The following is a 23,772-nucleotide window of genomic DNA, read 5'->3' on the forward strand; positions in this document are numbered from 1 at the left end:
CAAAAATATGTTTCGGTTATCGTACAGGCAAAAACGGTACACTCAAACAAATCATTCATGCGTTTATGGTTCTTTTGGGACACTACAGACAGATTCCGGGTTAGAATGATGACCAGTTTCTGTCTCCTTTCTTCCTCCCAGTAAGCACTGCATGCCCTGCGTTAAATAAATGTTCAAGCGCAATGCATATTTTTTAGTGTGTTCTGTGTGCTGACTAAATTAACCGTCCTGGTCTCAGCCAGAACGCCGATAAAGGTTCGTGGATAGGTGTTCCACTATGACAATGACCCAAAACAAAGGCTCAGAGCAATAAAATAGTGTCTCAGAAAGAAACACAGTAAGAGCCTATGTAGTTAGCTCGTTGGGGCTAAATGAAGCGTTTCCTGCTTGGACTGTGGATCATGAAAAACTTCTTATGAGGCTCAATTTAATCCTGATTTACTCTAATGAACAGCAAGGGGGCTAAACTGAATTTCACTGGTATTATGATTTATATTAAATTACTTTATTGAATGCATTCATTCATTCATTTTTTACCGCTTTTTCCTCATGAGGGTCGCGGGGAGTGCTGGAGCCTATCCCAGCCGTCTTCGGGCGTGAGGCGGGGTACACCCTGGACTGGTGGCCAGCCAATCACAGGGCACATATAGACAAACAACCATTCACACTCACATTCATACCTATGGACAATTTGGAGCCGCCAATTAACCTAGCATGTTTTTGGAATGTGGGAGGAAACCGGAGTACCCGGAGAAAACCCACGCATGCACGGGGAGAACATGCAAACTCCACACAGAGATGGCCGAAGGTGGAATTGAACTCTGGTCTCCTAGCTGTGAGGTCTGCGCACTAACCACTCGTCCGCCGTGCCACCCCACTGCGTATTCTTAGAACACTAAAATCATCACACAGCAACTTATTATTAAATTAAACATCATTTCAATACAAAGAAAACATTCGGCAGGAAGTGTATTGCTTACCAAAGGTTCATTCATTCATTCATTTTCTACCGCTTTTTCCTCACGAGGGTCGCGGGGGGTGCTGGAGCCTATCCCAGCTGTCTTCGGGCGAGAGGCGGGGTACACCCTGGACTGGTCGCCAGCCAATCACAGGGCACATATAGACAAACAACCATTCTCACTCGCATTCATACCTATGGACAATTTGGAGTGGCCAATTAACCTAGCATGTTTTTGGAATGTGGGAGGAAACCGGAGTACCCGGAGAAGAGATGCCGAGGGCGGGGACCGAACCCTGGTCTCCTAGCTGTGAGGTCTGCGCACTAACCACCAGACCGCCGTGCCGCCCCTTACCAAAGGTCATCAAAGTAAAATAATCTGTTATAAAACGTGCCATGAAAGAAGTCCTTTTGATGTAGAAAGAAACTTGCTACTCGGACTTGAGGGGGACTTTGGGTTATGTCTTTCCGCACTTTGACCTGCATGGTCACACAATAGCTTGGTGACCCATATACAGTAAAAGAAAGCATAAACTGTGAGGGAGAGGAGCAGGGCAGTGGGGAGGTGAAGGGGGGTCTGCACCACTCGGCTCCAGCTCCACTTCCACCGATGACCCTGCTGCTGTAAATCAAAGTAAAGTTAGAGCCCATCCCATACAGCTCTGCATGTATCACTGACAAGAAGTCAAGTCCGTATTTAATATGGACTTGTTATGGGCCCTCTGGCAAGTCATGTGCATCTGTTTAAAGAAGCAAAATAACCCCCCCCCGCCCACACACACACACACACACACACACACTGTGTGGACTTCCTCAAACTATGTGAGATTAAGCAGATATGAGCAAAAAATGTGTCCGTCCAGCTATTTTACACTTTTTTTTTAGTATTAACCCCACTTCTGAACAAATCCCACGGCGTGAGGTTGACTTTTGTGTGAACGTTTGTGTTGCTCAAACGAGTCAAGCTACTTTTTTTTTTTTGCACTCCCAGTTATTAAGCATGCATCTCACCTCATTCACACCCACTTCAAAGCCACTCGTGCGGCAACAAGGAACAAAACACTCGACGATAGAATGGGAGCATTTCACTTCTACAACTTGAGACTCCTATGGCTCTGAACTGACTTCAAACTTTAAAAAAAAAAAGTTTGGGTGGTTTTGTATTATTCATTAATTCATAGTCATGAGCAGAATTGCAATACTGTATATGACACTGACATGACAAAATGACATTTTTGACATTGATTTCATTGTTAAAACATTTATTTCATTCACCAACAAAAAACAATGCAGGATTCAAAATAAACAACATACAGTAAATACATGAAATCCTGGCATGACATTACCTTTATTCTGTCCTGGCGTTACAGTAACAATGTGTAGTAATTCAAAATTAAAATAATACATTCAAAATCATTTGGATTGGAAACTATCTTGTCAAATAAACACCTCAGAAAAAACAGCAGGTAGTTTCACAAAAATATACAATCAAACCTTGGTTTTTGTATTTCTGTTTTTGTGGAAAATGTTAGCAAAAATTTTGCCCTGGTTTTCGTACACTTCTGTACGTTTTTTGTACAATATTGCAATATTCCAAAATATTCCAAACTTCAAGCGCCCAAAAAAAGCACACTAAATGTTGCTGCCTGTGTTTTTTACTGAATGAGTAAATAAGTAAATAACCTGCCATGGGGCCAAAGAAAATTGTGAATGCCAGCAATTTGATAAAGAAAGTTAGAAACACTAGTGCATTTGAGCTCGTCACTTATGATTATTTCACACAATTTATTCTCGATAAAATTTATTTTTTGGGAAATTGGATTTACATTATTTCCAATAGCGAAAATTTTCTTTTTTTTTTTTAATCGGACAGAAAAAAGAAGTCCGAAGAAATCTATGACAAAAACTGTATTGTAATTTAAAAAAAATATATATATATATATTCAGTCGTCACTTTATCACATTTTTATATTTTACATTACATAATAATTATGATAGTTAATGATCACTGTTTTGTCTTTGACTATGGTGCATGATTAGTAAATAAGTTGTTGTCTTCTTTGATTCTTCTAAGTTTTGATGAAATAAATTTGAGACTAGCTTGTTTGCTCGCTAGCACTGCTAGCTAGCATGCTAACTAGCGGCCACCTCGAGTCCCTGCAGCATAAGGCTTGTGCAATATGTTGTAAACAATCAATAGTTTGAGTGTAAAAGTGTCTATAGGCTTGTTATTTTATGTCTACAGGGCTATCATAATGTTAAAAAACTTATTTAGAAAGTCATTAACAATAAAAAACAATCAAACAATCAAAAAATGTTCCATTTATTAACATTGAATCCTACTGTATATTATGGACATTCATTTATCAGTCTGGTCTGGAACCAGTGTAAACTGGGGTCGATTGTATTTTTAAAAAAAATACATCTATAATATTTTTTTATACAATTCCTTCATACATTAATTTAAAGCTGCCACTCTCAGTGCAATTGCTTATTTATGTGCTAAAATAGAGAATTCCAGTGTTGTTATTCCGGTGTGCTACGTACTACATCATACATTCTGGCAGGAAATGCCTCTGTTGGCAAAACAACACATGACAGGGATATTCTATTGAAATTTGAACTGTGACATATCACGTGTCTTCTTGGACTTTATCTTACAAATATATCTAAATATATATATAATGATATATAATATCCAAATAGAAAGTGGTCGCCTGGCAGTGCTTCAATTCCCATGATTCCCAGCCAAAAGGTAACATCTCTTACCCCCCCAAAAAGACCCATTTGTCATTTTTATCATCCGTGTCCCATTCAGTACCAAAATTAAATCAGAGCTTCCAACTGCTGAGTGCAAGTCTCAAGCGACTCCATAAATCAAGCGGTTATTTTCGCATTGTAAGTGCTCGGTGGTTACGTTTAGGTGTAAGGTTTCAAATGGTGGATGTAATTGACACGCAGGCAGGGGTGTCAGGGCTGCTTAAAAAGCCAGATGGGGAGGGGGACTTGACACATTTTCATTTAAAAGCCTGCCGTGCGTGAATCCGGTTTTGTCATTAAGTTCTAATCCACGACCAATTAGACAGTATTGCACACTGTGACGACTGTGTGGAAGGGTTCCTTGCTTTTAGATGGTTCATGATGAGAGTGGTTGCTATGGACGTTGGAGGAGGATGAGCACAGGTTATTCTCCATCATCATCATCATCATCTCTCTACTTATGTTTTGTATTTATGACTCCACTCACACCTTGCCAAGGCTCTGCATACGTTTTAAATAAATAAAGTCAATACTCTATTTGACCAGTCAGCTCACAGGAGGATTGCTGGCTATAAGCAACACTGAGACATCACTACAATACGGCTGAGTTATGTATAACTTTATTAACATTTCATAGGCCCACAAGTCAAAAAACAACAATGAAAATGTTTTAAGCCCTGCAAACTACAGTGGAACTTGTGTTTTCCCCAATAATGCCTGTACAGGAAATGTCATGCAAGTGTAGAAATATGTTAAAGGGGATCTATTATGCTTATTTTTTGTATTTAGTTGTGGACTCCTATAGAGCAGCTACACACAATAACACGATCATTTTGTCCCTATGTACAACAAACCAGTCTGACTGCTATGTACTGTTGCAAGAAAGAAAGAAAGTTGCAAGGGCCAGAACTTTGTCATTTATTATTATTTCACATTGTTTTATGCATCTAAGACTATTATTATTGTCTATAAAAATTTATTTTTCCATATTTTTGGAAGAAAAAAACAAAGTAGTTCATTCATAACTGTTGTACAAGTGTAAAAAGAAGTGAATCACGTGTTACTTGTAAAACAATAAACCACTCATATGTCTCTCCCCATGGTTTTCCTAACATCCCTTGTTCAGGCTGTGTTTGGACACCAAAAAAAGCAAGAAAAAGCAAAACCAGCTCATTCTTTTGAAGCCCTCTGACTCTGGGTGTCTGACTATGCAAATAAAGATATTTTTTCCCAAAATATTGAGTCTAAGTATAAAGTGTTAGGAGGCTTTAGAGGCTGATGATGACTACCATGAAGTATGACATCATGAAATAACACAGCAGCCCTGTCAACATGAATAAATAGCATGGAATTATATTTGAATATTTGGCAAGCCAACATATATATATAAATAAAGAATGTTGATCCTGGAGTCAAGTGCGGTCTGTGTTGTTGTTCTTATGCTGCAAGAATGAGAAGGAGCTTCCAAGAAGGCACATGGCTTCCCTTTAAACTGGCATACTGTGGCTTTCGTCCAACACTGAAGCCTCCAAAGTCAGGTTCGATATCCACACAGTAAAGGATTTTTGTGACACAACAAGGGATGTAAAGAGAACACAGACATGAAAATTGATGTGAAGTAAACAAACTTCAGCATTAGCATACAATGGTGTGAAAAAAATATTTATTTTTTTTGCATGTTTGCCACACAAATTTAGGTACTAGACAACGACAACACAACTGAACCTGAAATACAGTTTTTAAATTAAACATTTTATTATTACGGGAGAAGAAAAATCTAAATTGATTGGGCCACTCTTGGCAGCAAGAACTGCAATCTGGTGTTTGCTATAACTTGCAATGAGCCCCAGACCATCATACTACCACCACCATATTTTACTATTTACTATTGGTATAATGTTTCTCTGAAATGCGGCATTACTTTTACGCCAGATGTAATGGGACACACACCTTCAACCTTTGGTTTTTCCCAAAGGTTTTGGGGATTATCTGTATGTTTTCTGTTTTGTTTTTTTTTGGGGGGGGGGGGGGCGTTCAGCAGTAGTTTTGGTCTTTTGTACTTTGCTATGCAAGCTGTTTTTGACCAGTGTCTTATGTTGGAGTCATGAACACAGACCCTAACTGAGACAAATGAGGCCTGCAGTTCTTTGAATGTTGTTGTGGGGTCTTTTGTGACCTTGTGGATGAGTCATCACTGCTCTCTTGGCGTAATATTGGTTGGCTAATCACTCCCGGGAAGGTTCACCACTGTTCCATGTTTTCACCTTTTGTGGATAATGGCTCTCATTGTGTTTTGCTGGAGTCCCAAAGCTTTAGAAATGTCTTTATAACCTTTTGCCATACTGATAGATCTCAATTTCACTTGGTTTATGCGAGATTAATCACTTTTTCCACACAGGGACATGTAGATTTGGATAATGTTTCTTCTTTAATATTGAAATGTTTCATCTAAAAACATCATTTTGTGTTCAATTGTGCTGTAATTGTCTATTTAAAATATGATATGTGACAAATATGCAAAAAAAAAAGAAATCAGGGAGGGGGCAAACACTTATTCACACCACTGTACAAGTTGTTTTTTTTTTAATCATTAACAGGGATTAACTTCTTTTTACACTTACTGTATGTGACTAGTAAGAGTTGTGCAGTACAAGTGCGATCCGTGTAAAATGGAGCTGCGTAGTAGCTTGAGAGTTGTGTATTTGGAATGTGTGGCTCCAAAGGGGTTGGCAGACTGGCTGGATCACCTGGACAAAGAGAGGCTTGATGAGCAAAGTGGCAAAAAACTAGCGTAGCATTCATGCAGGACGGGGTCTTGGCACACAAACTGTGTAACAATACGACACAGGCTGGTTGTTGCTACATACACATTGTCATTTGTTATCAAAGGTAGAGCGTTGTATTGTTTCACTATCAACAGTGGTTAACTTCTTTTTACACTTGCTCTTACACATTCAAGACAATAACTTGCATGTTACTTAAAAATTGTCAATATGTTTTTTTTACAATGGTGGCCGTTGGAAGAGATGAACTCTATTTCAAAGATATTTGATAGTGGCTTTCTTACTGAAAGCTAACTAGGCAGCCGCTCTTCCCTCATGCTAAAGTCAGGTCACATCCCGTGTAATGAATGAACACATTATGCTTCATTAACTGTGATGCTACTGTATGCATTTAACAAATACATTTCTGCCATATTAGGGGTGTCACAAGATCTCACAAGATTCAAACATTTCTCTGAGAAAAAAATGTCACGCTACTAGACCTGGGACCATAATGAATTATTTAGTCACACTGAATGAAATTCAACTGGTCTAAATATACTGCATGTCGGTATTCCTGGAAGAGAGATCACTGTGTATTGCTTTCAGCATTGGAGTATTTGTTCAATAGAACAATGACATGAACGGAGTGAGCCCTTTTGTCTAGATGGGTGAAAGCGTGGGTGGTAGGATACACACAGAGTGCAGAAGAGTGTAGCCTCCTGAGGAGCAGTTCAAGGTAACATAGTGTAAATTAAATTAAATGAGTAATCCCGTTCCCATAGAGCCAATCTCATGTAGCCCAGCATAGATCCCCACTGTCACATATTCTGACGTTCTTTTATAACTTTATTCTGATCTGAAAACATAAACAGCAGTGCGATTTGAACACCGGTGTCTTTGAACGCAACTCCCGATTGCTCAAAATAACACAGTTGAAGTCTGACTCAAATATTCTGCTATTAAAGAAAGCAGTGTTAGTTAAATAGATTTCCAGACATTTGTGCCATGTCTTAATTTGGTGCTGTTATTACATACATATACTGTATATATAATCCTACCCTGTCATTTATCAGTAAAATGGGTGTATTTCAGACGTAATGTATGGTGGTGATTAATCGTGATTAATTAATTAATTAACAAACCACGATTAATCTGATTTAAAAAATGTAACCATTTGACGGTCCTAATTCTAAAATATAACATGGCCTCTTATTATCAATTTGTAAAGCTGCACATTTCTATGTGGCACAAACATCCATTAAAGAACAATGCAAGCTTCATTGTTCTGCATCGCATGGTGCATCCACACACAACCAGCAGCGACAGAATAATAATAATAATAATAATAATAATAATAATAATAATAATAATAATAATAATAATACATTTTATTTGTATAGCGCTTTTCAAAATACTCAAAGACTCTTTACAGAAAAAATGGAATTGAATAAAAGCAAGTAAACAGAGTAAAAGATACATTAAAATTCAACATTCATTGGTTTCTACACAGCTAAAACATGGGTAAAAGCGGGGCACAGCAGTCAGGTATAAAAAGTTAGACATTAAAAACAGATTTAAAGAGGTGGGTTTTTAGTTGTTTTTTGAAACTGGGAAGGTCGGGGCAAGCACGGATCGAATGGGGCAAAGAATTCCAGAGGGTTAGGACAGCGAAAGAAATCGGAAATCAGATCAGATATCTCATTTTTATGCCAATTATGGCACATCCTTACTATTTGTGTTTTCCCAAAGCAGATCCCAACACATAAACATACACAACACCAATTAGTTCCTGTTTACACAGATTGTGTCAATCTACAAGACAAAAGTATGAAAAGTACAACAACACAACTGTCCCGGCAGCCACTGAATGTGATTATACAAACTCCCAAGGCCGAGCAAAGCAGCGAAGCAGCTGATGTTTTCCAAGAGGCTTGAATAACTTCCATTGACAGCCTTAATAGAAGCGAGAAACACATATTCTTCCAGTGGAAGAAGATGTTTGCTTTAAATGGGTTTTCCCTTTTTTCCTTTGTTTAGTAATATCTTCAGAGCCAAGGTTGGCACAAAGACCCTCTGAACTAGAGGGCCTTCAAGTGAGCCATGGGGTTCAGTCCTAGCCTTGATTAGCTACAATGTTACTGGGAAAAAAAAAGCCTGTCTTTTTTGTATTTTTGCAACAGAGACCCAAACTGCCCTCTCTGTGTGATGGGAGCAACATGGCCACCTTTTCATGCCAGTGAAGAGGCTGGAAGCATAAAAGACTCACCGCTTGCTTCGGGTTTGTTTGGCGAGCTTTGGCAGCCCGACAGGCCTCTTTTGGCAAAGCATCTCGCTGCCAAAGCAAACACCCACTTTCATTTTTCTGACTCCGTACACAAGCTCGTGACTGTATCTGCGGCACTGAACACACATCTGCCAATCGCCCCATGGAGCTGCACGCTTACACAACACATAGCAACTACGTTGGAGTTCAGCCTCCAATGGATTTTGCAATGCAAAAGGAGGAGGTTGAGATGTGCCAATATATGCGTTGCCGAGCGCAAATTGCCGGAAAACAACTGGAAAGCAAAGTGGCTCAGTTGGATGCTTGGCGGACGCAGAGCAGGAGAAGAAAGGAGGCACTTAAACTCAGGCAAGGGGAGCACATCTCCACTTGGAGGTTCTACATTAGTGGAATAGTTTCACACAATGCAAATGTGGATACAGTAAATATGAAGTGCAAACATAATCACTAAGACAAACAGGAGGATCAGGCGCACTGCTGATTGAACTCAACCGGTGCAGAAAGACACAATGGCCGAGAGCAGCCTGGCATTCCTTATAGGTTTGTGTGTACACAAGGCCTGACGCCTGACATGCTACACGTATAGCTGAGGGTCATATGACATGTTTATGTAGACTGAAACACCAAAACTTAGCTGCACCGCGTCACCCCGGGCCTGCTATGTGGATGTTTACACTGGTAAAACCACTTTTCACAAGGACAAACCCATTTCGAATACAATAGATCTCCGCCTATTTGCAATTCAACGTTCACAGTCTCTCAATTTTTTTCCCCATTTGTGTTTTTCTTTATTATTTTTTTATATATATATAATTTTTAAATAATTTTTATAATTTTTTTTTTATTATTTATGTATTCATTCATTCATTTTCTACCGCTTTTCCTCACGAGGGTCGCGGGGGTGCTGGAGCCTATCCCAGCTGTCTTCCGGCGAGAGGCGGGGTACACCCTGGACTGGTGGCCAGCCAATCACAGGGCACATATAGACAAACAACCATTCACACTCACATTCATACCTATGGACAATTTGGAGTCGCCAATTAACCTAGCATGTTTTTGGAATGTGGGAGGAAACCGGAGTACCCGGCGAAAACCCACGCATGCACGGGGAGAACATGCAAACTCCACACAGAGATGGCAGAGGGTGGAATTGAACCCTGGTCTCCTAGCTGTGAGGTCTGCGCGCTAACCACTAGACCGCCGTGCCGCCCTATTATTTATATATATTACGTATATATTATTTTTAAAGAAAACCAATTTAATTGACCCTAAGTTGGTGATAACTTATAAATAGGTAGTAATAAAACATAAAATGTACAGCATAATAACACATCCAATCCACTTTATTTATATAGCACATTTTATAAACAGAGTTTCCAAAGTGCTGCACAGACTAGTAAAATAAAAAGTAAAAATAAAATACAATAAATAAAGTTACAAAGATAAGTTAAAATAAAATAAAAGTTAAGATAAAATAAGTTCCAAAAATAGATATTAAAATATTAAAAACAAAAAGCAAAGTATAAAAAATAAAACCAATTAATATAAAAAGAAAGAACTAAAAGACACAGGACCATACGACTCACTCCGAGTTAAAAGGTTTTAAGACTTTCAATGTTGGGGGGCCTTTTTCACTTTGGAGGGGAGAGAGTTCCACACAAACGGCTTGGTCTCCCTAAGTCTCGTCTTGGGCACACAAGCTGGCCCTCGGACCTAAGTGACCGCGCTGGAGAGTAAATTTCGATGAGGTCCGAGATGTATTTGGGGGCCAGCCTATTCAACGCCTTAAAAACAAACAATACAGGGCTCGACAATAACGATGTACCGATGGCCCGGGGCAAGTTAAAACAAAATTGGGGCAAGTAAATCCAATCAGTGATATTCCCGTCGGGCAAGTGCACTTTGGCATGCCATACTGCCAAGAGTTTTTTTTTAAGCGGTTCTTATTGGGTGTTGGTAAAACACGGACTGCGTAATTCCGGTGGTAATTTGCAAACCAATCCTTGCAAATCTTGAAATGGACCAATCAGAATCGTTTATTTAGACCGCGGTCCGTAGTCCACAGTCCGCGTTTTACCCACACCCGTTGTTCGCGATCAACCAATCAGCGATCGTTTGACTACGAAAACATCCATCATGGCGTCGCTGCCAACATCGTCTAATTCTGAAGGAAACAGCAAAAAGTGATGAACCAGTGCCTCCTAAACAAGTATTTTATTAGCGGCAGCAAATTAAATGATGGCACAGGTGAGTGAATCACATTGCTGTGACAATTTGAAGTGGTCACAATGAAACACCACCCATTAGATCCAATACCAAGTGCTGATTTTGCACAAGCTACAAAATCTAGCGCTTCCATTTCTCTGTGGATTTTTCTCACCTTTGCTTCACAAATTATTGTTTGACCATTGAGCATTTTTTCTGGATTAAAAACACTTTACTAGTACACAAATGTGTCTATTCAATAATATTTCATTGTGGTGCACAACTTATAAATATCACTGCTTACTACGACTACTATGTGTAAGGTAGTATGGTAGTACTCTCATTTCATCTTTATTTGAGATTCTCATGTGATGCTATAAAAAAATTACATGATATCATTATGGCAGTCTTTTCATTTTACATGGGGCAAGTTCGGGCAAGTAGTTCTCACCTTAAGGATTCCCTATGGGCAAGTCATTTTGTTTTTTAATGTAGAGCCCTGCAATAAAATCTTAAAATCAATCCTAAAGCAGGCAACCAATGCACATCGTTCATGTACAGTACGTAACAACTTATTACTGTATGTGTAAAGCGGGGATCTCGGATGGTAACCATTGTATAGAAGTCCTATAGATAATGTAAACCAATATACTGTAAACAAGTCTCACTTGGACACCATTTCAATCTGCAACCACAATAAAAAACACTTTCTGACATCGGCAATTTATACTGCACATTATTATATTTAGAACTGCATCATTTTTTATATAGTTCATGGACTGTTATTCCATACAGGATCCTTCATTATTGTGGTTGTATGTTTGTGTGTATGAAGGCTTCGAGGCGGTTGTGGCCACCGCAAGACCACATACTGTATTTGTGAAATGCATCTAAATTGTCAGCCTGCTTCACTAAATCATTTCCTATGGGAAACATTTTAAAATTAGAACCACTTGGAAGTCAACCAGCAACACAGAATGAATTGTGTTCAGGTTCCACTGTACATTGCTTAAATGTTTCTAAATCTAACTATGCCTGATGAGCATTTTTTGGGGTTGTAAGGCACGGGAGAATTACTGAAAATTAGTCCAGACGTGTTAAGCAAATTTCCATAATTTATGGTAATGGTAATGGTTTTATTTCATTTGAACATGCATCAGATTACAATTGAATGCATCACATAATCAGTTCACAGTTCCACATGTCCAAAAGGAGTAGGAAGAAGCAAAGCTTATTAAATCCTACCCATCCATCTGGTACTTTTACAATCAGTAACTGTTACATTTGTTCACTTCCTGCTTTCCTAATATAGTTTTACTTATTTATTTATTTATTTTTGTCACATACCGAAGTACGAGGTGATATGACCATACAATGACATAATGGGAGCCATAGTAACTGTCAATATAGTGATATGTGTAATGCAGACAAATGCAGATGAAATCATACATGTATACATTTAGGGGGTGTTGCATCACAGGAGGTGTAGGCTTGGCCTAAAATGAGCATGTACTGCGATGGCCATTTTTTTTATCACTACTCCAGGATCCAGCATACCCGCACGAACAACCCTGGTGACGACAAGCGGCATCGAAAATGGATGGATATGTGACAGTTCAATACACTCCTGTGTGTTTACTTGAAGTAGTCATAAAAACCAGAAGAGAGCAGAGAAACCGGTAGGAATGTTCATACTAGTCGCCGTGTAAGGTCCAATCCACCTTTCCTCACCTTGTAGCTTTTGTTTGCATTATTTGCTCGTTGGATTCAAGTGGTTTACTGAGTGTTGGTAAGCTGTCAGCCTACACCCTTTGACAACGGCAACCTGGGTTAAACTCACCTTATGGGTGTGTCCCTTCACCTGGCGAGCCAGTCCACCATGCTATATCACGGACTTGTACATGCATGTACAGGCCGGCCCCCGAATTGAAATAGTGAAACTGATCGTATCTATTTATTTATCTGTACTGTACAGACTGACACTCAAAAATGGAGAGCAGTGAATCACAGAAGCATATTTATATATTCAAGTCAAATTGCATGCTGAGTTCTATTAATTCATACATTAGGTCTCCACTAATATTGAAAGTCCTCCCTGCCGACAGTTCACCATGTCCCGCAAAGTGGGCTCGCCCCACTATTTGAGAAACACTGCTCTAAATAAACACATATGTATATATGAGGGGTGTCATGATACAAGACAATATATTGAATTGTACTCATTTAATTGCAACAACTTTACACTCTTCTTCACTCTGTGTGTATGCTACCAGCCCCGCCTTCACCCACCAAGACAAAGAAAGAGACCAAAAGGGCCCACTAACAGTTATTTTCCAAGTGTTTTGGATTAATCGAATACTGGGTTAGTTATACTGTTGTTGTTATCTCAACAACAGGCAATAAAAAATATTAAATGTCCTCATACTGTCAACAGCATACAATTTGGAAAGTTGCACATTCCTATAGACCGGAGTTCGATTCCCCGCTTGCATGTTCTCCCCATGCATAGGTTTTCTCCGGGTACTCCGGTTTCCTCCCACATTCCAAAAACATGCTAGGTTAATTGGCGACTCCAAATTGTCCATAGGTATGAATGTGAGTGTGAATGGTTGTTTGTCTATATGTGCCCTGTGATTGGCTGGCCACCAGTCCAGGGTGTATCCCGCCTCTCGCACGAAGACAGCTGGGATAGGCTCCAGCATGCCCTCGACCCTAATAAGGATAAGCGGTACAGAAAATATATGGATGGATGGCACATTTATATGTGGCACAAACATCCTTTAGAGAACAAAGGAAAGTGCAAAGTATGAAACTATTAGTCAAACTATTAGTCATTAATTTGTCAAGTATGAAACGTGACTAATACAATCAGTGAAATTATGCACTGGTTGTAGCAGGGTAGTTTTTTTTCAGTAGTTTTTTGCTTCGAGTGATTCTTCCAGGTTTGCCCTTACGCACCCAACAACCTCTTCGCATAACTCGTGCTTTCCACTAATTGCAAATTGCATATTTACACTGACATACACTCGGCTAGTAAGTTTTGTTGCTCTGATCAAGCGGCTTTCAGTTCTTGCTTTGCTTAGATATTTTGTCAGTGTTGCCTAATTAGCGGCAGGAGAAGAGCAACCTGCACCAACTTGCAACAAAAGCTAAATACAAGCAGACAGGGACCGTCTGCACAATGTTTATACAGCAAATACACGTCATCTTTTGATTTACAACCACACTTAAGCTGGGAAACGATATTTGAAGATAATATAATAAACTGTCTTTGACCTGAAGGGGTTCGGGGGAGCGTCACAATGTGACTGGCTTTTGATATCACGATATAAAAAGTCAGTTATGTACAAAGGATCACAAGTGTGATGCCTGGAGCTGAGTGAAATAGGAGCAACGAAGCTAGATAGAATGCTCCCTGTGTAACTGGAAGCCCTACAACGATAATCTACACCTTCGCTCACTGCTTCATTTGGGAGAGAGATGACACGGTGGAGGGACTGGTTGGCGGCTGAGACGCCGCCATGGGGGAAACACACGGTCAGTCCTGTGATAGCCGTATGAGATTCCACATGCTCTGATGAGTAATTCCTTCCTCCCTTCTCCATCAACCATGTGCTTCATGGCCCTGAGTCATCCTCCTCACTTTCCCTCGCTCCTTCTCTCTGTTGTCGGTGGATTCTTCCAATCCCCAAATAATCGAGCCGTTCAAGTGGCGGTGGGGGTTGGACAGAATAACTTTTAATGACTCATTCACCAAAGCCATGACAGATCACCACACCAAAACACACCCAGTCCTGCTGCACAAATCAGTCTACCAACGGTCTTGGACTCACGTTGCTCTCACTCTAAAACTGGCAAATGATCACCGGGTGACTCACTTTGGAATCAAGGATCATTTCTAGCAGGGGTGTCCCCATACCACTTATGTCCAATACGGATACTGATATGGCAACATTGCACATCGGCTGAATATTTTGTTGAGTTTAATATGTTATAAATATACACGTTAATGTGGTGCCAAATTGATACAAAGAAAAAGGTATTTTATCACATCCTACAGTATTAATTGGCCCTGTACCCTAGAAAGCGCAACATGAATGATACGGGAAAAGGCCCAAATGATAATGTGTCAAAGCCCAGGGCAGTGATACTGATAAAATATAGAGTTTAACCATGTCCAGTATCAGCCCCCGTAGCTGTCCACTCAGAGCTCGCTGCTCTGGTATCGTGCCCGTGAAACAACCAATCAGAGAACAGCGCACAAGCGTGAACACACACTATAAATATTCCTAGTGCTTCTCCAGTCACCAAAAAACCCAAACTTGATTAATGGAACTTTTTGTCAGACATTGATAAGATAAGACTGTTGATAAAATATTATTGCTGACATTCTTTTGCAATTATTAACTGAAAATTTTCTGGAAACAAAATGGTCTTTTGATTAAATAGTACGTGATAATAAGCTCATGATTAAATAGTATGTGATAATAAGATCATCACATGGTTTGTTTGGTATCAGGCCCAGTATCATGCCCCCAAGTGTCAGTATCAGCATGAGACCGAAGGGGCGTGATACCTGGCCTGATACCAGACAAACCATGTGATAACCTATAAGTATCAAATAAAAAAAAAAAAATCTAGTATCATCCACCACTACTCCATAGACAATAAAAAATACCATGTTCAAACTTCGCAACAATATTCTGCTCTCCTAAAGGAAGAACTTAAACAGCCTGCAGCACGCCTCGTGTTCTGCAATAGTGCTTTTTTTTTTTTTTACTTTAAACAGGCATAGCTTTTAATAGCATTTCTCAAGGATTCAAGGTAAAACTGAATCGAGTGAAACTTTGTAAAAAAGTTTCAATGTTAGGCTTAAAAGAAAGATGTGCACCTCCAAAATATGCTGCTCCTTAGGACCGACGGTCGTAACGCAGGCCCTCAATCGCCATCGCTCGCTCACGCCAGCAAGACAAAAAGAGTTGTAGTTCGCTCATAGAACGGAAGCCCCGCCTCGACGAAAATCCAAAATGTGTCCCAGGGGCCATCTGCAGACCGTGGCTCATTTGTCATTGCATCACTGCAGAAATTTAAAAAAACAGCAAAAATGGTAAAAATAGAGTAAATGGCACAATGAGATACAGCTGAAATGTTGATGCTAACACAACGCTTTGTATTTAAAGACAAAGCTTTAAATATCTATCTACTTTTATTTTACTTTAAAAACCTTTTCTACCCCTCACAGCTAGGAGACCCGAGTTCAATTCCACCCTCTGCCATTTCTGAAGGATGTCTTGTTTAAGTTTAAATAAATTTGGTGGCGTCATTATTTATTTATTTATAGTTTGCTTGTTCTTTGCCAAGCTGCACGCTTTGCCAAGCTGTGTCCAAGTGGTCAGCGCGTAGGCCTCACAGCTAGGAGACCCAAGTTCAATTCCACCCTCGGCCATCTCTGTGTGGAGTTTGTATGTTCTCCCCGTGCATGCGTGGGTTTTCTCCGGGTACTCCGGTTTCCTCCCACATTCCAAAAACATGCTAGGTTAATTGGCGACTCCAAATTGTCCATAGGTATGAATGTTAGTGTGAATGGTTGTTTGTCTATATGTGCCCTGTGATTGGCTGGCGAGCAGTCCAGGGTGTACCCCGCCTCTCGCCCAAAGACAGAGGATAAGCGGGAGAAAATGAATGAATGAATGAACCTTTTCTACCCAAAAAATAGATACGTAAGTATATTCATCCATCCATTTTCTATACTTCTTATCCTCACCAGGAGGTTGCAGAGGGTCTGCTGGAGCCTATCCCAGCTGACTTTGGGTACACCCTTGACTGGTCACCAGCCAGTCACAGGAAAGTGCCACAAAAAAAATATATACAAAATGTTCAGAGTTTGTGCTGTATGTTTTGCTAATGTCAGCATGCATTACAATTCCGTTGCTGAGGTAAACACAAGCCCTTTTCACACTGCCTGTTAAAGCCAGTAATGGTGTGCCTTTTACCCACTAATTGGCAGACTTTAGAGGTAGTAATAGCTGTGTGAAAGCGTATTTTACGCCGTTACAGTGGGTGTGAAGTTTTGAAAGCTCACGTCCACACAAAACAGTTGGACATCCCAAACGCTTAACACAAACTCCCGCGTCACGACAACATCACACCGGCCTGTAAAGAGGAGCTCATTACAGCCTCGTATGAAATCAACAATAATGATGATTTAGCGACATGGACGTTATGTGCAATGTTATGATTTCTATGTTGTCTAACTATGTGAAGCTGCGAACGCATCACACCGGTCATGCTGTGTGTGTTGAGTCAGCTGCGTTCACTGATATTCTAGCTCGCTTTGCTGATATTGGTTCCACTTGGTTCAGCAGATCAGCAGATACCTAAATTCAAGTATCGGTATCGGATCGGGAATGGAAAAAAATTCGGATTGGTGCATTTCTAACTGTCAATCTAAGCCTACAGGACTTGAATCGATCTTTGACGTTCCATTGCGATTGATTCAGACCGAGCACCAAAGAAAAAGTACAATGGCGGAGCATGATTGTAGTCTGCCCAGCATGCAATCCTTATGCCTTTCCATCTTTGGTTGCCATTTTCTGTCTCTGTACAGCTGCTGTCCTGTCTCTGCCAGCACGCTCGTCTGCTGCCTGTCAAGATGTCTCCTTGTTTATGAGTCCTAGCACTCCCCTCTGCCTCCTTCTATTCCAACCGACTTGTACCGAGCACTCCAGCCGTGATTATTTACCCCTCGACCTGTCCTATCCTCGTCTTTTTCAGTCAAACACATGACAAAGAAGACATTTGCATGGCTGAGTAAGACTCAAATAAGCAACAGCGGCGTTATTCATGTGTCAAGCACTGAGATTGTTAGCTGGGGAGATGCTTTTCATTGCGAGTGCGCGGCTCCCAGATAAGAGTTGTGAACATTTTCCACCTCGCTAATCAACATCAGCAAACATGTTGTGCAAGTCGGAGAGCAAACCTCCCGCCAGGCAGAGCGTCGTCTGTGTTTCGTAGAAACATTTCCAAGCTACACGGAATGGTGGTAGCAGCAACAGGTTGTTGTTGTTGAACGCTTTTGTTGACCATTGCAAGAGCAATAAGGATTTTTAGGGGCATTATGACTGGGTTAATAAAACACAGCTGCCCCTAAAAGTCCCTCACTTTTCTTGCTGCCTTTTCTCTCCCTGCCTGGCTTAACTAGAGTGTTCCCATCACACTACCCCACACTTCCCGGCCCCCTCAGGGGGGAGGCCTTACAAGTTTGGTGTCTGCAAGACACGGCCGCGGCATGTTGACCTCTTTTAAGGTAAGCCTGGTCATGTCGTTTGAGGTATTTACGAATTGTGTATATCTTGTGGAGGTTTATTGGTGTGTGCAGCGCTGTTGGGGACGGGGGCGGTGGGGAGGGGGGGGGGGGGGTCTCAGGGAAGGAACGCTTGGCCTGTTCATTAGAAGTTCAGCTTTCACGGGGAAAAGTTAAACAAAGCTTTTATCTCAGCGCTTCTCCTGGACGTGACTTGGTTGTTGCGAGGCGTTGGAGCAAATGAGGCGGCCTTAGGCAGAAAACAACCTGGGGGTTGGGGAGTTGGGGTGGTGGGGGGGTGTGGGAGTCTATTTAAAGTAAGTCTACAACGAATATGAGACAGGAGCAGTCGGAGGAAAATGAAGATGTTAGCTAGATGGCTCTGAACAATGTGAGCTCACTCTGTTTCATATGATATTTTTGTCATTTTATTGAGTACACTATGGACGCACTTCTTGTTCAAAACAGGCTGGTTCCAGTGCGGGGGACCTCCCTTAGCACGCTCACACTGACCCACTTCACTTACGCTGCACTTTTGACCCAATTGGTCTCATCTGTCCTCTATGTTTGTGCCATCGCACCTTAGGAGGCAACCCAATGATGCACTTCACACATTGTTATTGTATTATAACATTGATGTCGGTTCGGTTTGTGTCAAATAGTAGAACACGTTTGTATTGCTGTACTCGTCACATATAGTAGTACTATTGTACTATATAGGTCAGGCTCGTCATTTTAGAGCAGGGGTCTCAAACACGCGGCCCGCGGGCCAAATGTGGCCCGCAGGACACTAGTTTGAGGCCCCCGCCTTGATATGAAAGTTTAATGTGGCCCGCGCAAGTTTGATATGGATGCTGTATGGTATCATGTACCCAGAAAAAATTATTACGTTTGATTAATGTTCATGTTAAAGGTTAAATAACTGTTAATAGTTATCCTCCCTATCCGTGTGGAAGTGGTAAGTTTTTGGCTATTTAAGGAAATAACTAAATAGGAAATAATTAAAGGAAATAACTTGAAGGCTACCGTTTAGGTCGCTAGCTCTCTAGCTTGCGAGTTAGCATGTGTCTCAAGACCCTGCAGTTGCGCAATATGTTGTAAATAAAAAGAGTATAAATGTGACTATAGTCGTGTTTTGTCATGTCTACAGGGCTCTAATAATGCTTTGTTCATTTTAATCTGAAAAAAATAATTTGTCTACCCACCAACTATATGTGGTTTCTTAAGTTTTTATTATTTGCCGTTTTATTATTATTATTATATTTATTTATTACTGATTGATTTTCTTTATTCTTGATTTGTTTATTTATTTTTCATCTTATTTTGTGTAGAAAAATAAAAAGTTTGATATTTGAGAACAGTGGAATGTTTTATCAGAGCTTTTATTGTAGAAAATTGGAACCAAAGCGAAGTTTTTTACATTTTTTTGTTTTTAATAAATGCGTTTTTTTTTATGCGGCCCAGTCTCACCCAGACCCGAGCTCCAGTGGCCCCCAAGTAAACTGAGTTTGAGACCCCTGTTTTAGAGACTCTTAAGTGCTCTCGGCAACTTTGCCATTAAATTAGAAGGTTTGCAATGTTCTCGGTTCATGTTCTGCTGGTTATTTGTCATAATGAAAAAATTTGCAGACGCAGCAGCGGCACGACACAGTGGCGGCAGTTCGACCTCCCATGCAGCCCACCACCATAGCTTTTTTTCTGGCCCCATGGCTGGCTATTTGGTAGTTAGACTCGATTTAAAAAATGCACGGACAGTGAGTCAACAAGATGTAGGATGCTTTGTTTGGGCACTCGATTTTGCTGAAATTAAAGTTTGTTATGTGCAATGTTGTGTATGTATAATATTACAGTTGTACCTTGGTTTTTGTACACCCTGGTTTTCTCGTAGGGTTCAGTTTTCGGCGACAAATATTCCCTAAAGGATATCTCTGTTTTCATACACAGTCTAGGTCAGGGGTGGGCAAACTACGGCCCGGGGGCCACATCCGGCCCGCCAAGTGTTTGAATACGGCCTGCCCGTTCTTTCCAACGTATTTCATTTAAACTCAACATGCAACCTGGCATCATAGCTTGAGCTAACCTTTTGATGGTTTTTATCAATTTTGTTATTTGATGTGGTCTGTTGTTTACAAAGTGCTCCTGAAAAAATGGACACAAGCACATAATAATAATAATAATAATAATAATAATAATAATAATAATAATAATAATAATAATAATAATAATAACAATAATAGCAATAGTAATAATATATAAAATATTTCAATATAAATATAAAATTATAAATAATAATAGCAGATTGCATGATACAATAGATACCAGGTGGACTGTTATGTGTAAAATATACATATAGTCTGGCGCCCTGTCAATTTTATTAAATCAATGCGGCCCGCGAGTCAAAAAGTTTGCCCACCCCTGGTCTAGGTTATCGTAACATTGCACTTCTGTTTGACCGTGTATCATACCACGGAATCGTTTGCTGTTCAATGAAGAATCCCACACGTTGGTGACTCAGCCTGGTTGTGTTGTTAATACCAAGTTAAGTCCAAATGTGTTCATAATGTGTCTTTATCACAAAATGGCCCTGGTAGCATGCTCAAAACTCCCACCAGCAGCACTCTATGACATCATCACTGGTTGACTCTGTAGTTTTTTGCGAACTGACACACACCTGTGCTTTTATTATTGAATACAGTGTCAAAATAACCCACCATGGGGCCAAAGAAAGTTGATAAAGGAAGGTGACAAACACTCTCTTCCCCTCCTCCTCCTCCTCCACTCAGACAACATGAGTAAAGGTAAATGTAAAACTATAGTTGTTTTCTGTAAAATGTCTTTTGTGTTTACATATTTGTGTCCGGAACGGATGAATTAAATTGACATTATTTCTTTCAGAAGAGAAATCGATCTGGTTTTGTACGATTCACTTTTTAACTGACCGGATTAATAACAAAAACCGTGGTACCACAGCAGTGTAAGATACTTTAATTACAGATCACTATTACTCATTATGATCATTAAATTTCTTCACTGATTGGCTGAGAGAAATCATGTTTCCTATGACCTTCCCAAATATGGTTCTTTACACTCTAAAGTTATACTATAAAGAAACATTATATTACCATAAATAGCCCAAAGCTTTTAATTGCAAACTGTTTTCACAACCCTTAATTTTAATAATCCCGCAGCTTTTTTTTTTTTCTTTTTATATAAGAATACCACACGTTAGCAAAAGTCTTACCTACGTGTCACTTGCAGCACGGAGATGCCATTACGCACTACCCACCAACCACCCCCCCCCTTTTGCCTCCTCTATTAATTACATAAAGCATCTAGTGTCAGGATGCTAAATTCATTAGTCAAGTATGTCCGGCACGCCAGGGTCAGGACAGATATAGAAACGGGCCTCCATCGCAACTTCTTCTCCACCTGTTGGATGTAATGGAGCTTTTGCAAAATTTGGAGGCTTTCTAGGCAAAACTTTGGACCCCCACTTCCTTTTTAATTCTACTAAACTTAGCATCACTCACTTTAAAACCACAATAAAAACGTGTTACTCATAAAAAAACAGCAGCTCTCACCTGTTTGTTTTTGTTTTTTCCACAAGAATGTATGACAAAAGTTTAGCTTCTTTAGCCTTCTTTTGGGCAACACTGATTGACTTACTGGGTTGTCAATTGTATAAACGCCTTATTCAGAGACATCACTTGCTTATAATTTGATAGTAGCACCATTTTGGAGGTAGTCAGGTACAACATGCCTGTCCAATGAAGTGTTTTTGTATAAGTTGGAAAAATCATAATGCATTTTTTGTTTTAGTCATGCATACTACCCACTTTTATTGATGTGTGTTGTGAATCTGTGCCGTTTTACAGTTTTTTTAAAGACTATTTTACTACTTTGATCACATCTTCCATCAGCATATTTTGGATTTGTGCAAACGTGTCCTGTATCTTGCTGTTGACATGAGCCAGAAACTGGGACTTTGTAGGCCAGTTGAATAGATGGAGGACTCACCTTGCCCGCAAAGACCCAGCTCCTAACACATAAACAGTGCTCTTACATTCAAGGAAGTGTAGCTTACCTCCAAACAAGAATTCTACACAAGTGATACATACCCTGTCAAGCCTCAATGGCGTTACCTGCATGCAGGTGGCAAACAGCAGCATCCACGGTAGCCTTGTAGTGTCTGCCTGCTTGTCTGGCTCTCTGCAAGAAGATGTCATCTGCAAGTTCAAACTTCCCCGTCCATCCTCTGCCGCCGCCCCCAAAGTCACATCTGATCACATTCCGAATTAAGCAACATTATCCTTTTTAGGGTGGGGGAGGGCGAAGCTTCTTGTGCATATTTCCCTCACCACTGTCCACACGCAACAGTGTCCTCCATCCTCTCTTTAAAAAAAAAAATTTAAAAAAGCCCCCACACCTACTAAGAGATCCCGGGTGCACACCCTCACCCAGGCCACCGTCAGCATGATCCAACCCGGCAGAAGGCAGACGGAGAAAGCCTAGAGGTGGTAGTGGTGCTACATGCTGCAGCGAGGATATTCCCAAACAGCTGGAAAAGACGGAGCTGATATATGGAGCTGCTGGGCCCTCCCCAAAGCGGATAAGTGGTAACCTGGTTATTTTCAGCGCGTCACTGGCTCCTCTCCAATTATAGGACTCGGTCTTGAGAAGTGTGGGGGCGGTGGGGGTTGCAGCACGCGTGGTCCTATATTCCCAATTAATCAAATGCACCACAAGGAGTAAATGTGTGTTCTTAAAAGTGCACACATTTCTTTGCAGCGCGCTTGGCTCTGTCAAGGTGTTCCCCGCGTTGTGTCACAGCGGCTCTGAAGGCTTCATCGTGGGTTCATCTCGCCCCGGTCCCCTCCCCTGGACAGCAGCATGGTAGCGCGCCGCGCCCCCTTGTGGCAGAGATACATTGTTGCATAGCTGACATACAAGTGGACTTGTTTGAGTTGGTTAAAATTGTGTTTTGGGTTGTCATAATATTTATTGGTCAAGATATACTCGTTTTGTTTCATTTTTTCGTTTTCTTTTGCAATTTTATTCTACCCATAACGTTACATTTCACTTTTTGTGAAACTGGTGTTAGCTAGCTAAAGATGTGAACACTAGTACCGGAAGTAGATATTACCTTGGCCCTTTTCTCACTTCGACCCCCTTCATTGCTCAAGTAAAAGTGTATTTATCTGTACACACTTTTTTGGTAAATACACTTAGGTATATTTCGAATAGTGCGTTACGACTCGACTTCTCAGTAGTTCTTGGAAAGTGCTGTCAAATTATCTTGAAATATGGTAACGGAAGTGATGAGTATGATTGAAGCTAGCTTGATGCTAATGTAGCCGGCTGTCATCGAGTTAACAGTAGTAGCCAGACGGTATTTCAATGTAATAAACAACATTATAGAATACTTCTGCAACCATATGGACGTATGTGCGTCATCATATTCGTCACCACATTCGTATTTGTGTCCTGTCGGTGAGTT

At 40.5% G+C, this 23,772-nt stretch overlaps 1 long non-coding RNA gene across 1 annotated transcript; it reads right to left on the minus strand.

Annotated features, from left to right (window-relative positions):
- Window positions 1-1,816: 1,816 nt before the first annotated feature.
- Window positions 1,817-23,582, minus strand: LOC131122530 (uncharacterized). Its single transcript, XR_009128627.1, has 3 exons — window positions 22,418-23,582; window positions 15,864-16,049; window positions 1,817-6,465 (listed from the first exon to the last, which is right to left on the minus strand). It is a non-coding gene; the product is annotated as an uncharacterized LOC131122530 (long non-coding RNA).
- Window positions 23,583-23,772: the final 190 nt, after the last annotated feature.

The sequence above is a fragment of the Doryrhamphus excisus genome, chromosome 1 (assembly GCF_030265055.1).
Source record: "Doryrhamphus excisus isolate RoL2022-K1 chromosome 1, RoL_Dexc_1.0, whole genome shotgun sequence".
In the NCBI taxonomy this organism is placed as follows: domain Eukaryota; kingdom Metazoa; phylum Chordata; class Actinopteri; order Syngnathiformes; family Syngnathidae; genus Doryrhamphus; species Doryrhamphus excisus.